The following is a 14,186-nucleotide window of genomic DNA, read 5'->3' on the forward strand; positions in this document are numbered from 1 at the left end:
ACTTTCAAAATTTTCACATGATTCCTTGGCTTTACGAGAAGCCAAAGCTGAAATCCTACTTCTGAGCATCCTCAGCCTTGGGGGCAGTTGAAAGGCAGAGCCAAATTCTTCAGCGCAAGCCCTTTTGAGTGTCACTGTCCATTTATTTATTTGTGTGTTTGTTTGATTGATTGATTATTTATTTATTTCAGATGCAGTGTTTTTGCACATAGAGGCTGGATTCCTATTCGTTTGTTTATCAGTCTTCCATCCACCATCAGAGGACTACAGGGCTCTGCTAAAACTGATAGTTATTGCCTAGAAAGAAAAACTTTATGGGTAGCTTTCAGTGAAATATGGTTATTGCCTGGCATATTAGCGGCTGCTGGATTTGCTTTTCCTCCTATGTGGACCCTTCTCAGGTAGGACTGCCTGAAGAAAGACTCCAGGCTCTCTGCAGACTGGCTATTCACGTGATTAGGGGGAGATGTAAGGATATTCTCCTGGGAGAAATATGGTTTTGAGAAAGAGACTTCAGGTCAGGTAGGACATTTGACAGGACATTTTTGGCTGCCACCTCTCCGTTGTGTTCAGGACCAGCCATTCACAATGTTTATGGCTGATTTTGGAAAGGTCTCTGTACTCAGGCCCTAGGTCTGGGTATCTGGACACTGATTTTGGTAGCGGATGGGGGTAAGCCTGGTCACAACAGCAGGCGTCTCCTTCCTCTGGTGAGGTGGCAAATTCCCCAGGCCTCCTAAGGTGCGCCTCCTCTCCCAGCAACATCTGCCCCTCTCAGGCCAGCCCTGCCTCTAAGTCTCGGTCACCCACCCTCCCCTTTTCCCTTCACCTGGGTTAAAAATGAGCAAAGTACTATTCATCGTGCCTTTGTGCGGGTGCTAGGAGCCCCTCGAGGCATGGTGACCTGCTCTCACCCTGGCAGCCTGCACCATCATGCCTACACAGTATTTACAGCTCTCCGGTGCCAGCCCCACTGCCAGCTGTGAGAGTGCCAACATACTTCCTCTCTATTGCCTGTGGAGAGCCACGAGACAAGAAGGCTTCTGCCTGTGTGCTGAACCGGTGTTGGCTTATGAAGCATATTTAACATCCAAAGGCCAGCTGTGCTCCGTTCCATCCCTGAAATCTCGAGCCGGTGAATAAAATGAATGAAATGTAAGTACTGCTTTATTAGCTTCTTTTATGTAGTCACCTCAGGCTGCACAGGTGTGCTAGGAGCTGTTGGGATGTTAGATGTATGCGCTCGGTACGTGGTTAAACGCTGCGGAGGCATTTCATCTCGGAAGCACCCGGTGAAGAAGAGAAGAGCTCCCCAGGGGCCAGGCTTGAAGTCCATTTGCCTGCTCAGAGACTGCTGACCTGGGGCGTTCTGCGATGTAAGGCTGAAATATTGACCACATATGGTTGCCAAAAGTACTCTCTTCTTAGCCCTGGCTAAATACCAGTGTGGGTAAATATATTTTACAAACTCATGTTCTTCTGATATGTTCCAAAAAAATATAGTATTTTCTTCTTCCTGTCTTAAACTACTGGCAGAGCTGCCTGAAACACCTGTACTCTCCCATCCCAGGGATGCCTGCAGCTTTTTTGTTCAGCTTCTCTGTTTGGAATGACCTTCCAAATACCTTAGCAGGTTTCCACATTACCTTTGGTTAGGAAAGGCATTTCTGCCACGTTATAAATCCTAACCCCAAGAGTCCCGAGGAGAATTTCATGTTATTAGATGATACCACTAAGGGATGAGAGTGACAGTTTTCCCATATGTTCTGTTTTTTTCCCCCCTATCTTGTTCCATTAAACTGGAGATCCAACTTTTTGTCATTCTCCCCAGGAACATGCACAGCTGCAGTCATCTCCACAGCTTCAGAAAGCGCCCAGTACTTGCTTGATGAGGGAAGCTCAGATTCCCTAGGACACCCTTGAAAATTTGTCTCCACCTGCCCAAGAAATTTAGCGTTCATGATACATCCTGCTGTTACTGACTATGAAACAAAAGAAACTGAGATTTTAGAACCAAAATACATTATTTTTCCCCCAGCCTGACAAGTGTTTACTGCAAAATGTTTTTAACTATGCTCATTTCATTAATAAATTGAGCCTTCCTCAAGAAATCTGGCAAGATCTTGTGGTGATTTACAGCCTTCATTTGTAGCCGTGCAGACTCCGGTCTGTACAGCTAAGGACTAGCTGAGCAACCTTGCATGTTAGAGCTTCTGCACTTACAGCCTGCACCAGTGACTGAGCTCGGCACAACATCTGATGAACTTAGTCATACCAAGCCTGGATGAGGCAGAGACCCAAGACCCCAAGGTGGCCACAAGTCTCAGCTGGGCCAATTCAGAAGCAGATGCTGCCTATGAGAGTACAGCAACATTTCTAATGATTGCATGTCACAGCTTTGCTTTCCTTGTTCTCATCTCCAAGAGTAATTCCAATCCCAGGACAAATTTGTCAAAGAATTTGTCAAAAAAAAAAAGAATTATTTCCCCCTGTGAAGACAACTATATTTAGATAGCTCTCAGCTTCTCCTGTTATGCTTTCCTACCAAACTCCTGTTCCTGTTCACCTTGGGGAAAAAAGATCTACTTCCTCTTCTATGAATGAAAAATGGTTGGTCTTTAATCAAGACCAAGCTTGATTCAAGCTTGGGTCACTTTGGGCGCTTGGGGTCCTGCTGCTGGGGAGCAGGGGTGAAAAGCTTCAGGAGTGACAAGTTGCGTGAACTCTCTGTCCCAGCTCCAGACCATCAGAAATTTCAACAGGAGGAAGACTTCTGCTTCAATGTGGTTTGCAAATAAGGGTGGGAGGCGTAATGGACATCTTCAATTGCATACACCTTCGGTGCAAAAATGCAGTTGGTGACAATTTAGGAATTGCTATGAATAAATACTGATTCAGAATTGTCAAAGTAGTAAAACTGGAATTTCATTTGCTTATTCTGGAGGCTCAATTGCTTATTCTATTCCTTGAGAAAGTCTTTTACTGAACGGGAGGTTAACTTACATGTGATTGAATAACCCCTTGCTGATATATATATCTCTGTGTGTATACTATAAATAAGCACCTTGAAGATTAATATGTGTTTCTTTTTCCAGAAGATATTCCACAGTTGATGGCTCTTTTTACAAATCCCACCTACACCATAGCGTCACTCACTTATTTACCTCCATTTGGAATAAATGTATACTTGGAATATCTTAAAACATAGCTTATACACAAAGTTGTCCTGCAGAGACTGACTGAAACTTAATTGCAAGAATTTGAGCTCTATGACTGCAACTCAATTCATACATTAAACGCAGGTGGAAAGGAAATCCACACTGCTAAGCACAAAGTGCTCCACTAGGACTGGATTGAACCTACATGGTGCAGTGTCAGTGTTAGAAGTGTGATGAGTTAAATTAATTCCTATCTTTGAAATACAGAAAAATTTAGGCTTTGACCATTTCTACTTTCCATGGATGTAAATAGAAGTGTATTAAAGTTGTGACTAACATCTCTCAGGGTCAATTTGCTCCAGAATTAAATGGGTTTGTTCTATCATTTTTTAACTCAAGGATCTTTTCCTTCTTATGCTGGTAAGAGGACAGCAAAGAGTAGCATGGTGTCCTGGCAGCAGAGGACCCTCTAGCTTATGATGGTCTTGATTCTATCTTCCATGGTCTTACTCAGCCCTGGCTCAGTCCAGTTTCAGTCTTACAACAGCATAAACCAGGGAGCCCAAGGCTCAGTTGTTGGCCAGTATAAAGACTGGCTAGGAGGTTGAAATGATAGTCTGGATTTGGGGAGGAGAAATAATTTGGGAAAATATCTAAGACTTGGCTGTTGCCTTGCTTGATGTTTAGCCAGTAGAAAACCAAAGATCATGGGGGACGTCGTGTATTTTTGATAATCAGTGTGCTGCTGTAGAGTTTTATACCAACTGCATTGTCTTCACTGGGCTTTTAACTAGACTCAGACTGCATATTATAAATTGATTACTCAAAGGACATGGGGGAGACTGTAAACATCATGAGTGGTAACCTTGGGCCAGCAAACATACATGCAGTTCTCTAGCTTTCCCTGGAGCTTCACAGTCTTCTGGGTGGGCAAAGTGATCTGCTTACCAATGACCCCAAACAGATTGTGAAAAGAAACAATAGGACTGAAAAGCTTTGTGCACATGGGAAATAATTAAGACATTAAAAAATTGTTCTCTACGTGTTATGTGAGAATGATTCCTCCCCCTCACTTTCCAGTGCACTGGGGAGATAGTAGCTGTAAGAGAAAGCCAATGGGTTTTTGGTTTGTGTGCTTGCTTTCAAATTGCAGTCTGAAATGTTTCTTTAATTAAATCCAAAGGAAAGAAGTTGCATTATTGATTTCCCCATAGATGTTTCTGGTTGATACGAAGGCAGTACAAGCCTCTTGACCTCTTCAGAGGCTAACTTCAGGCACCTTCCCTGCGGCTTCTTCTTATATTGCTGGAGACAGATGCAAGCTATGAAGCAGATATCAAAAAGTTGCAGAGCTCTAAGTGTTCTTCTCTATCCTGGTACATGGGCAAATAGCAGCATGAACTGTTGGCTTTAACAAACTCTAAATCCAAGCAAATGTATGAATGCAGCACAGGAACTTTTATCAGTTTCCTGTCTGCCCCATATACTGCTACCTGCTTTGTCTGTCCCTGAGGGCATCACCACCCCGTGCCTGGTGTTTGGGTCTTGTCTGGTAATTGTCTTTTAATTATTTTTTCTGAATCTCTCTCCTGATCCTGACCTGTGCTGGAGGGGCAAAGCTGTAAACCGAGTGAGTCTCAGTGCCGCAAAATCATCTGAGAAACAACTGTTCTTACAGCACTTCTGACAGGATAAAAAGCAGAAAAGCAATAGATATTTTCAGATTAATTTTGCAGTTCCTGTTGTTGCAGGCCAAAGTTACTTGGACAGCCCACAGAGCCATCTGTACCTCAGAGTGCTTACCTGAACTGAACTGTCACATTTTTTTAAATTTTATTTCAGGGTCGTGATTAGCTTTGAACAGAGCTTTGTCATGTTTAGGCAGGGTAGGCAAGGACATAGCTGTTGGCTTAGTCTGTCTCTGCCACCTTTAACAGGCAGGGGATGAACCTGTCATGGTCTGGTTTCCCTCAACGTATCCTGTGACAGTTATTTGTTAGTCCTGTTACTTTTGACCCTCTGACAGCAACTCCTGCTCCTGGTTATTGCCAAACAGGAATTATAAATTAGTCATTAGAAACCCAGAGACGATGATTGTTTTGTAAAGAATCAGCACCATGAGTGCACATTTGCATACACGCTTTTGATTTTTCGGTGAAAGCTTTTTCAGTCCATCATTCCTCCAGATTGTGAACCCCAATTGTTGAAGAATCTCTTAAAGATCTGAAACTAATCTTCCAGAGACCTTCTCTGGAGCCTGCTGTATTAGAAGGGAATTTACAGAGGAATACATTAGAAGATCTTACAACCAGCATTGACTTGCAAGGAATCAGGCTTTAAAAGCAAAACTATTGTTCAATGCTGCCAAAATTCATTCATTCTTGCAAAGCCTCAGATTTTCTTGCTGCAGCACATTCATTCTTAAATGTCAGACTCCATGCACACAGCCCAGTTTGGTATTTGTATGATGAACACAGCAAACCAATGCTCCTTAATATAGTTGCAGCCTTGTGATGGGATTATTTCCCTTGTGAAAAAGCAGGATATTAAGTCCATTAAAAGATACATGAAGTATGGCAGGTGCACAGCAATTTTGCAAGACGGAGGGAAAAATGATACCTTGATATGCTGAGTTGAGACCTTTTCTAATTTTTGACAGTTTACATTTCTGAGGTATTTGGTAAAAAGCATCTTTGGTTAGCACCACTGGAGCCAATTCAGCTCTCAGAAATGTGGGTGTAGATCTGGAGTAATTCCATTCTGAACAAGAGAGCTCCTGCAGATGCACTCTAGACCTGCTGTCAGGCAGGTGACACAATGGAACAAGGCTGAGAGGAATCCAGCTCACGAAACTGTGATTGCCAATGGCTGGGGCATTGACAAGTTCATCCTCAAGGGACTCACAACTGGTGAGGTGAGGGACCCACTTTCTGGGAGGGAAGGACCTTATTTCAGACTCACCTTGTAAGAAACAATCTGAAATAGGGACCTTGTGCAGAGCCGCACAAGACTTTGAACGTAAAGGGGGTTTGTGCCAGTGGTCCCACTCTGCCTGGTGGGGAAGTGAGGCACACAGACAGAAGTTGCTCCAGGACAATGGAAAGCCTTGAGCAGAGGGAGGACCAGAGCCTGATTTGGAGAGTGACGCCGGTGCATTAGCTGTATTGGAAGGAAACGCTGAGATAGATGTGTACAAAACAATTGGCTGGGGTTTTGAGTACGGTTGGGCAAACTCTTAGCAGGACAGGAAGAGTGTATGTGTGTGGGTATCGAGAAATGATTGTTTTATGTGTTTCCCAACCTCAAAATTCATGCCAAGTTTCAGGCTGCCATTCAGCCAAGTTTCCATTCTTCCACCACCCCCTTCCCAAAACAAAGTCAGGTTAGCAATAAGGTGATGCAGCTTCCCACTTGCCAGGGCCTGATTCTGCAAGCCCATCCATAGAGGCAGCCACTGGCTTCGGTGGGGGGCATAGAAGCAAAGTGAGTGTTTTGGGGAAGGAAGGAAGGAAAGTGAGTGTTCTGGGGAGGAGGGGTCCTCACCTTGAAGGTGCTGCCATGCTTAGACAGCCCTACACATGGTAAGAGACAGCAGCACTTTCTAGCAGCATCCTCTCCGCCCCACTGCCCCTTAACTTTCTGTGGATCAGCACATCATCCAAGCCTTGATTTTCCCTTCGCAGACAGAGTTGGAGTGGTGTATCGCTCTATGCCCTCTCCATCTCGCGGTAGCTGCCTCTCGCCTCTACCATCTTGCTATGGCTTTCACGACTCTTGTCCAAGCCTAGCAGCTGGATTTTGGCAGCTTTCCAGGCACTTCCGCTAATGCAACCCGAAGTTAGCGCAGGTTTTCTCATGAGGTTTGGGATGCTGCTGGACTCAGGGATGCTCGCTTTTCCCGACTGCCCTTGTCCAAGGCTTCAGCTTTAATTCTGGGTCGTTCACATCTCTGGAGTGGTTAAAACTGGGGCCTGTGTGCTTCTCCCTGATTATGTATCACACCAACATTTCATCAGAGCAAGGCACAGCTCTGGTGATGTATGACACTAGCGCATCATCAGTCAGCCATCGCAATAATGATGCATTAGTGTAATATGCCTTCAGGATGGAGTTGTACTGATGATGTATTTTCACAAAGATGGAGTCCCAGAGAAAAGAAACAGTCTGGAGCTAATTCAGTATGAACATGGCCACTGAGAGCATACAGTGTGCAGCTGATTGGGATAAGAAGGATGACTTTACATCACCCACTCTGACCCTGATTCTTTCTTTTTCCATTTTAATCTTTTCTTCTTCTTTCCCCCTTCCTGTCTTCATTTCTCCTCTACTAGCACTTTTCTTTTCTTACTCTTTGTTCCTCATTCTCTTCTTTCTCTCTCTCTCCTTCTTTCTTTCTTTCTTTCTTTCTTTCTTTCTTTCTTTCTTTCTTTCTTTCTTTCTTTCTTTCTTTCTTTCTTCTCTTTTTTTTTTTTTTTCACACTGGTGACTCTCATGGCCACTGGCTTTATTCATATATTCTTGTCTCTCACAGTCTGACCTTGTGTCATGCTGTATAACTTAATATTATCCCACTAGAAACTTTTTCCCCCCTCTGAGTGAGATAATATTAAGGTGACCTGTAAGTGCAATAGATAAAAATCTCCAGGCCATCTAGGCAGTGACATTAAAAATCATCACAACCCTTAAGTGATGGAGGGGGGGAAATCTTATGGGATCTTTTCTTGGCAAAGGCAGCAAATGTGGGCTGAGGAGTGGCTACCCCTGGGATTTCTCATAGCCTTCAGCTTCTGGAAGATGAGAAGTGTGTTAACCCATTCACACAGCTAACAATATTAAAACAACAAACAGTGCTCAATCAAACCCAGCTTGTCATCTTTCATTGGATAAAAAGTAACCTTTCTAATAAGCATTTCAACTAATAAAGACTACAAAAGTAATTATGCTATTAGCTTGCTAGCCCCTGACACACAGACATTCATTTCAAAGTAACTTTCCTGCAGTGTTTATACCTAGACAATTGAATGACGGAAAGATATTATACCGAGACCAAACATAAATAAAATTGGCTTCAGTCTCGTCTGGAATTCAGGCTATACATGGAACTCAGATAATGCCCTCAGTCTAGTACTAACATGTTGTTAGCATCCAGCTCAAGATTAGATGAATTCTAGGAATTTGATCTTTCAACACTTTCAAATGTATATTCTGTGAAATAAAGCATTTTGCAATACCTTTGATACCAAAGTGTTTTGGAATAAATAGTCACCACAGAAAATGCAAAAGACCTTTTGTGACATTTAGAGTTATTTTCAATTTTTGTTATTACTTTTTGACTTATTTATTAGTAGTTAGTTATTCAAATTACACTAACAGGCAGAGATTCCAATCAGGACATGGCAACCCACTGTGAAAGGACCAGGGCACACACACTTAACAAAAAGACAGCTCTTGCTACGACTCCTAATCACAGTGCAGGGCAGGATTTTTCTTTATGTGTAGAGTGAGTTAAAATCTTCTGAAAAATGCAGTGGCTTGTAACCCTGGTGGCTGAAGTCATCTGTTTATTCATGTATAACTCAGGCACATCAGTGTGCCTCAGCACTGAGCTGAACTGACACAACAAGTGTTGATTTTCCATGTCTGGCTGGTGGCCTCTCTGCTAGAAAAGCCACTAAGCAGGTCAACTGTAGAGACATGCAGAAAATGGACAGCAGCTTCCCTTACTCATTACATAGCCTACCATGCTCACTGCAGGCAGGAACAGGAAGCAGTGACCTGCAAGCTCGATGTAGTTCTGCTCTTGTTGCTCCAAATTCATTTCCAGATAATTTGTTTGGGTGGGAAACCGTAATATCATTGGTATTGATGTCTTGCTTTTGATTTAATTCCAACATGAGCTTGCTCATTTTCTGCTCATCCAGTTGTAAAGCCAGGTATTTTTACTCCCATTTCACAGGTAGGGAAATTGAAGCAAATTTAATTGACATACTCCAAGTCATAAATGGAAAGAGGAGCATGGAGTGGCTTAGAAGTAGGAGTCTGCTAATCTTAAGCACCAATTCTGCTTCAGCACTGGAAAGCCAATTCTGCATTTAGCTCTTACCCTTCTGAAACACAGCTTCTGTATATCTATTCATTAAGTATCAGCATGAATAATCTTGCATTTCTTTGATGTTCTTTTCCCATAAACTGTCATGAGTTCCTCTACCAGTATTAGGTCATAAAGGTTTGGCTTGCACAATAAATGCTGCCATATATAGCTAAGAGATGATCTTTGTTGCTCTCTAGCACCAAAGCCCTAATTGGCTGGTGAGATTGATTAACATGTGAAGCAAAGCTAAGGTCTTTAATCAATCTGAGAAGTCATTTATTGAGAGTATATGACAAAGCCATAAAGGTTATTGCAAATGACATATTTTAATATTAAAACCAGAACCTTCTCCCTTTGTGGAGGTTTGAATATGCTTTTTCCCCCTGTTTATAATAAATTAAGATTAAAATTAAATAGATACAAAATAAAAGGATGAGTTCAGGAATGTGTGCCTCTTTATCATTAGTCAGTAATCTCCAGAGCACTGAAATTCCTTGCTCAGAATGCCTCAGAGCCCAGCCTAAGGTTCATTCACCCCAACTAACACCTACTATCACTCCGAAGTGGTTACTTATCATCATGTCTAATCTTGATGAGAAATTGGAAAGCACTATGCACACTATTCTCGTTTCTCTCTTTGTAGCAGTAAGGCTGAATAAAGTATAGATGGTTACAAGAAATGTCGGTCTCGGTGTATAAAGCAGTCATATGCTGAGGGCTGATCCCCTGCTCTGGCAGGCAGCAGGGAACATTTATCCTGCGTAGATATCAGATTCAGAATGGATCCTCAGGGAAGGTTGGGGGTTGTAAAGATAAACCTGTTCCTAAATCTGAAAGCTCAGCCTGAGACTACAGTTCTGTGTAAGGAAGGGCTGTGCCAAGAGATTGCATAAGCATCTGACAGCTTGCTAGCTGGATGAAACAGAGAAAGACACCTCTTGGGTGATCTAACATATAGATAGTTATAATTATGTTTTTCTATTTCTATCCACCTGTCTTGAAATTGAGTAACTATGCTGTTAAATTTGGATTGCATTAAAAGCAGTCTTCTTTGCATTTACCTTAACATTTGCCTTATGTTAACAACGATTTTAGAGGAACTGGAAGTCATCCCTTTGAAAGGACTTGGCAGTCCCCAAAATTAGAGTCCAGGACCAATACCTAGGATTATCTCATAGGCAGAGGTGCACAAGACTGCTTAGCGAGTTGTAGTTCAGGTCCTCAGGGACACCCAGACACACCTTGTCCATTGCTCCTCTTGGCTCAGGAGCTTTTCCAAAGGACCAGTGCAGAAAACAACTGCCAGCATAAGAATCTCCTGGTATTTATTGTAATTCCAAATTTGGCATTTTCAGTTTTGCTTTGACTACAGATTTCTTACCTTGTAGTTTTTTGTTTGTTGAGCTGCTCTTCAGCTCCTTTTCAGTCACCTCAGGTGAAATGAAAGGCCAGTCACATTCAACATCAAGCAAAACTGTCATAACGAGGATTTCCAGGATGGTTCAGAACAAGACCAAGCTCACCTCCAAGTGCAGATAATATGAAACAGGAAGAAGCCAAGTGAGATTTTCACATATCTTGCAAAGAATAAGAAATTTAATTCTGCAAAATTTGCAACCTTGATTGTCAGATGTGGAAACTGAGGCACAGAGAAATCTGCATTTTTTTTCCCCTCTTACCAGGCCAAAAAAAAAAAAAAAAAAAGGCACAGGAAATCCAAATGTCTGAAATGCTGCTCAGAAACTTTGGCCATGAGACTGACCTCCTTTTTACTTTTTGCTAATGCCAGACACTGACATGTAGAAGAAGCAACTTTAAATTCATGTCCGCAGCATTGAAGCAATGTGCATAAGAAGTGAGGATTTCCACTGGCAATTGAGTGATCTGGCACAGAAAGACGTAAGTGAAAGACCTGCTATTTATTGCCAGAAAGCCAGTGCTTGACCTAAGAAGGCTAAAACCCATATCTTTGGTTTCTCTGGCCAATGTAAAAGTCTCCTAAAAAAAAAAAAGGAAAAAAAAAAAAAGAAAAGGCCAGCATCAGATAAGAAAGGAGATGTGTGACTTTGTTTCTAATGATGGAGTCTGTACGACCCTTAATGACCTTCTCCCATCTTTGGGCTCTCCCTGTCCTGAGGAGCAACAGATGCATAGCTAGGCAGGCTAAATCAGGGCCAACAGCACAGCAAGATGGCTAGGGAAAGGATGTTTTTTTCAGATGCTAAACCTGATCATCTGTCTTTTATTGTGCAGGAGTGTCATAATGAGGGAAGTGTGCATACAGAAATTAGAGATGGGAAAGGCTATCAGGTCATCGTGTCCATCCTCCTTACAATGAGAGAGGCTCTGAAAGAAATACAGTATTAATGCAGGGCCAAAGAACAGAAGAAAAGGCAGGAATTAAGTGAAATAAGTTCCAAAAGCATTAGTGGATGTTATAGGTAATACAAGTTAATAAGTAACATTAAGGCAGATGTGGCCATTAATTGACCATTTAGATTTGTGTGTGTGTGTGAAGTTATTAATGACAGCCAAGTTCTAATATATCCTGGCCATGTCCACAGTAAAAGTCAGAAAGAGTCTTCATTCAATAGGATAATGAGGCAGTTAATGGATGATCTGGCTATTTGATCTGTATTTTTAGTGCTTTTAAATAGAATAAGTATAATATGGTAAATATAGCTGATATCCAGCAAGTGAAGAGGGAGAGGGAGAAAGATGACATTTCTTTGCAGGGAAAAGGGCTAAAGGCATTACTTCAAAGTTCACACTGTGCTCAAGAGTGGCAGGAGACACGGAGAGGAGGATGTATCACATGAAGTACTGCGCTCTGAGAGCCTTTATTGCAGTGCAGAGCCTGGCTCCAGACATCACCAGGGAAGAATTGCACCCTGATCTAGTTCATCGTACCAGGGTTTGCTGCAAGGCGCCAGTATCTGCCAAAGAGCAGGGGGCTGCTGTCTGCTGTAGCTTGGGTGACCGTGCCCAAAACACCTCAAAACAGCTAAGGAGCATCCCACAAGGTCTATCCAGCTGTTGCCAGCTCTCAAGAACATCTTTGATAGAAGGAACAAACCAAACCCCCAAAACTTTGTTATGATGCTGGCTGCACCCAGTCTGTGACTGTAGGTGACACAGCCCATACCCCGTTCGTGAACAGAAGGCTTGTGCTGCTTGGTGGTCTTAGAAATTTGCAGAGGCGCTGCTGTCACCACCACAGCACCACCTCCACAGTCCCAAAGTGCTCTGTCCCGTCAGCCATCCCCAACCATGTTCTCCAGGCAGATGCCCTGAGCTCCTTGACATGCACCGGGATAGCCTGAGCTCAGCAGTGCAGGATCAGCTCCGCTGGAACGTGCAGGACTGTGAGACAGGAAAGCAAATCTTCTAGTGTGCAGACACAGCCCATGTTCATTGGAAGTAAATAGCATGAAGCCACTGGGTATAACGTGTCCAGACTTCGGGTGTGACTGGGAGCAGGAAAAATGCACGCACAGAAGGAAGGTGGAGATTGTCAGCTACTAGGGAAGATACAGAATAGTTTTATAATTATAAGAAAAAATGGTCCTATAGTTTAGCAGGTTGTTTAGTCCCTTTTTGGATTCAACTTGCTGGATGACCACAACCACGGTGTTTCTTGTACTAGTTTTGAGAGGGTGTGAGGGAAAGGAGGTGATTTATTCTCATGACCGTTACAAAGTATTTGCATACATGAATATGTAAAAAGTACAGCACATCTCTCTTTGCCAACTTTCTGGCTTGTTGACTTTCCCCCACAGAGACCTCTGTGCCTGTGGCAGTCCTGACCCCACGCCATCCCTGTTGGCCTGCCAGTGGCATGTGGGTACCAGCAGGATGCTGGCTCACCAGGGCAATGGGGCTGCGTCACCACGTGGGGCAATGCCATCACTGGGGTGTGTAAAGAGGGGGTCACTGCAGCCCGAGCACCTGGTCACTATTCTGAGGAACCCATCACAGCTTCTGAAGAAGGAGATAGGAATCTCTCCGAAGGAAGAGTTCCGTAAGGTGAATCTCAGGTAAATCCAAAGATGCCCATATCTATGCATCTGGAGAGAAGGCCCTCGGTGCAGATATTAAAAATGTGTTTTTTCAGAAGGCAATTAGTGTCACGTGGCTTCCTGGTGGGGTGTTTTGCTCTCCCGGAGGTGAAGAACCGAAAAACAGTATTCCCAACCCTTTTTTTCCCAGACAGCCAGGCTATCGTATTTCCCACCCTCCCGAAAGGGTTAAGGAGAAACCTTTTCCATGCCCCTGACTTTGTCTTCCCCCCCTCTCTGTATTCCTGCTTCCCTTGCTGAATCCATTTGCAAATGATATCACTTGTCTGCATATTGTCACTTGCCGCCTGCCCACCCATTTATCAAGTGTCTGCAGCTCGAAGCAGGCTTGCCCTGTCCTCCCTGCTCCATTGTTCCCCCTGACCCAGGGGAAGGTGTGCGAGCGCGGCGGGGAGGGAAGATGGGGCTCTCCCACAGCACCCGGAGCAGGGGCCCGGGGAAGGCAGGCGGTGCAGCTGGGAAGGCACAATTACACGGGGAGACTGACAGCTCCCCCTCCCCGTCTGGCAGTGACGGATGACCTTGCAGGGACAGCAGCCCTGGGCCTCCCTCCCCACAGACGGGAGCTGATATAATGGGCTAGACTGGACATGCCGCGCTGAGAACGTAGGAGGTAGGTAAATCATCCCGGCTGCTCGGCGAAAATAGGCTCCGCCATTTAGTTTCACAATAGGTTTCCCCTCAAACTCATAAACTTGTTTCTCGGTCACCCTAAAGCAAAATGATCGTGGAATTTGAACACAACATTTACCAAGTCCTAATGAATAACATAATTATCACTTTATGCAAATCGAGGCTCATTTGCATCTGTGAATATTTAACTATTAAAAACAACGCTTTGATCTCGAACAAAAATAT

The sequence above is a fragment of the Anser brachyrhynchus genome (assembly GCF_964034855.1).
Source record: "Anser brachyrhynchus genome assembly, chromosome: 5".
NCBI lineage: Eukaryota > Metazoa > Chordata > Aves > Anseriformes > Anatidae > Anser > Anser brachyrhynchus.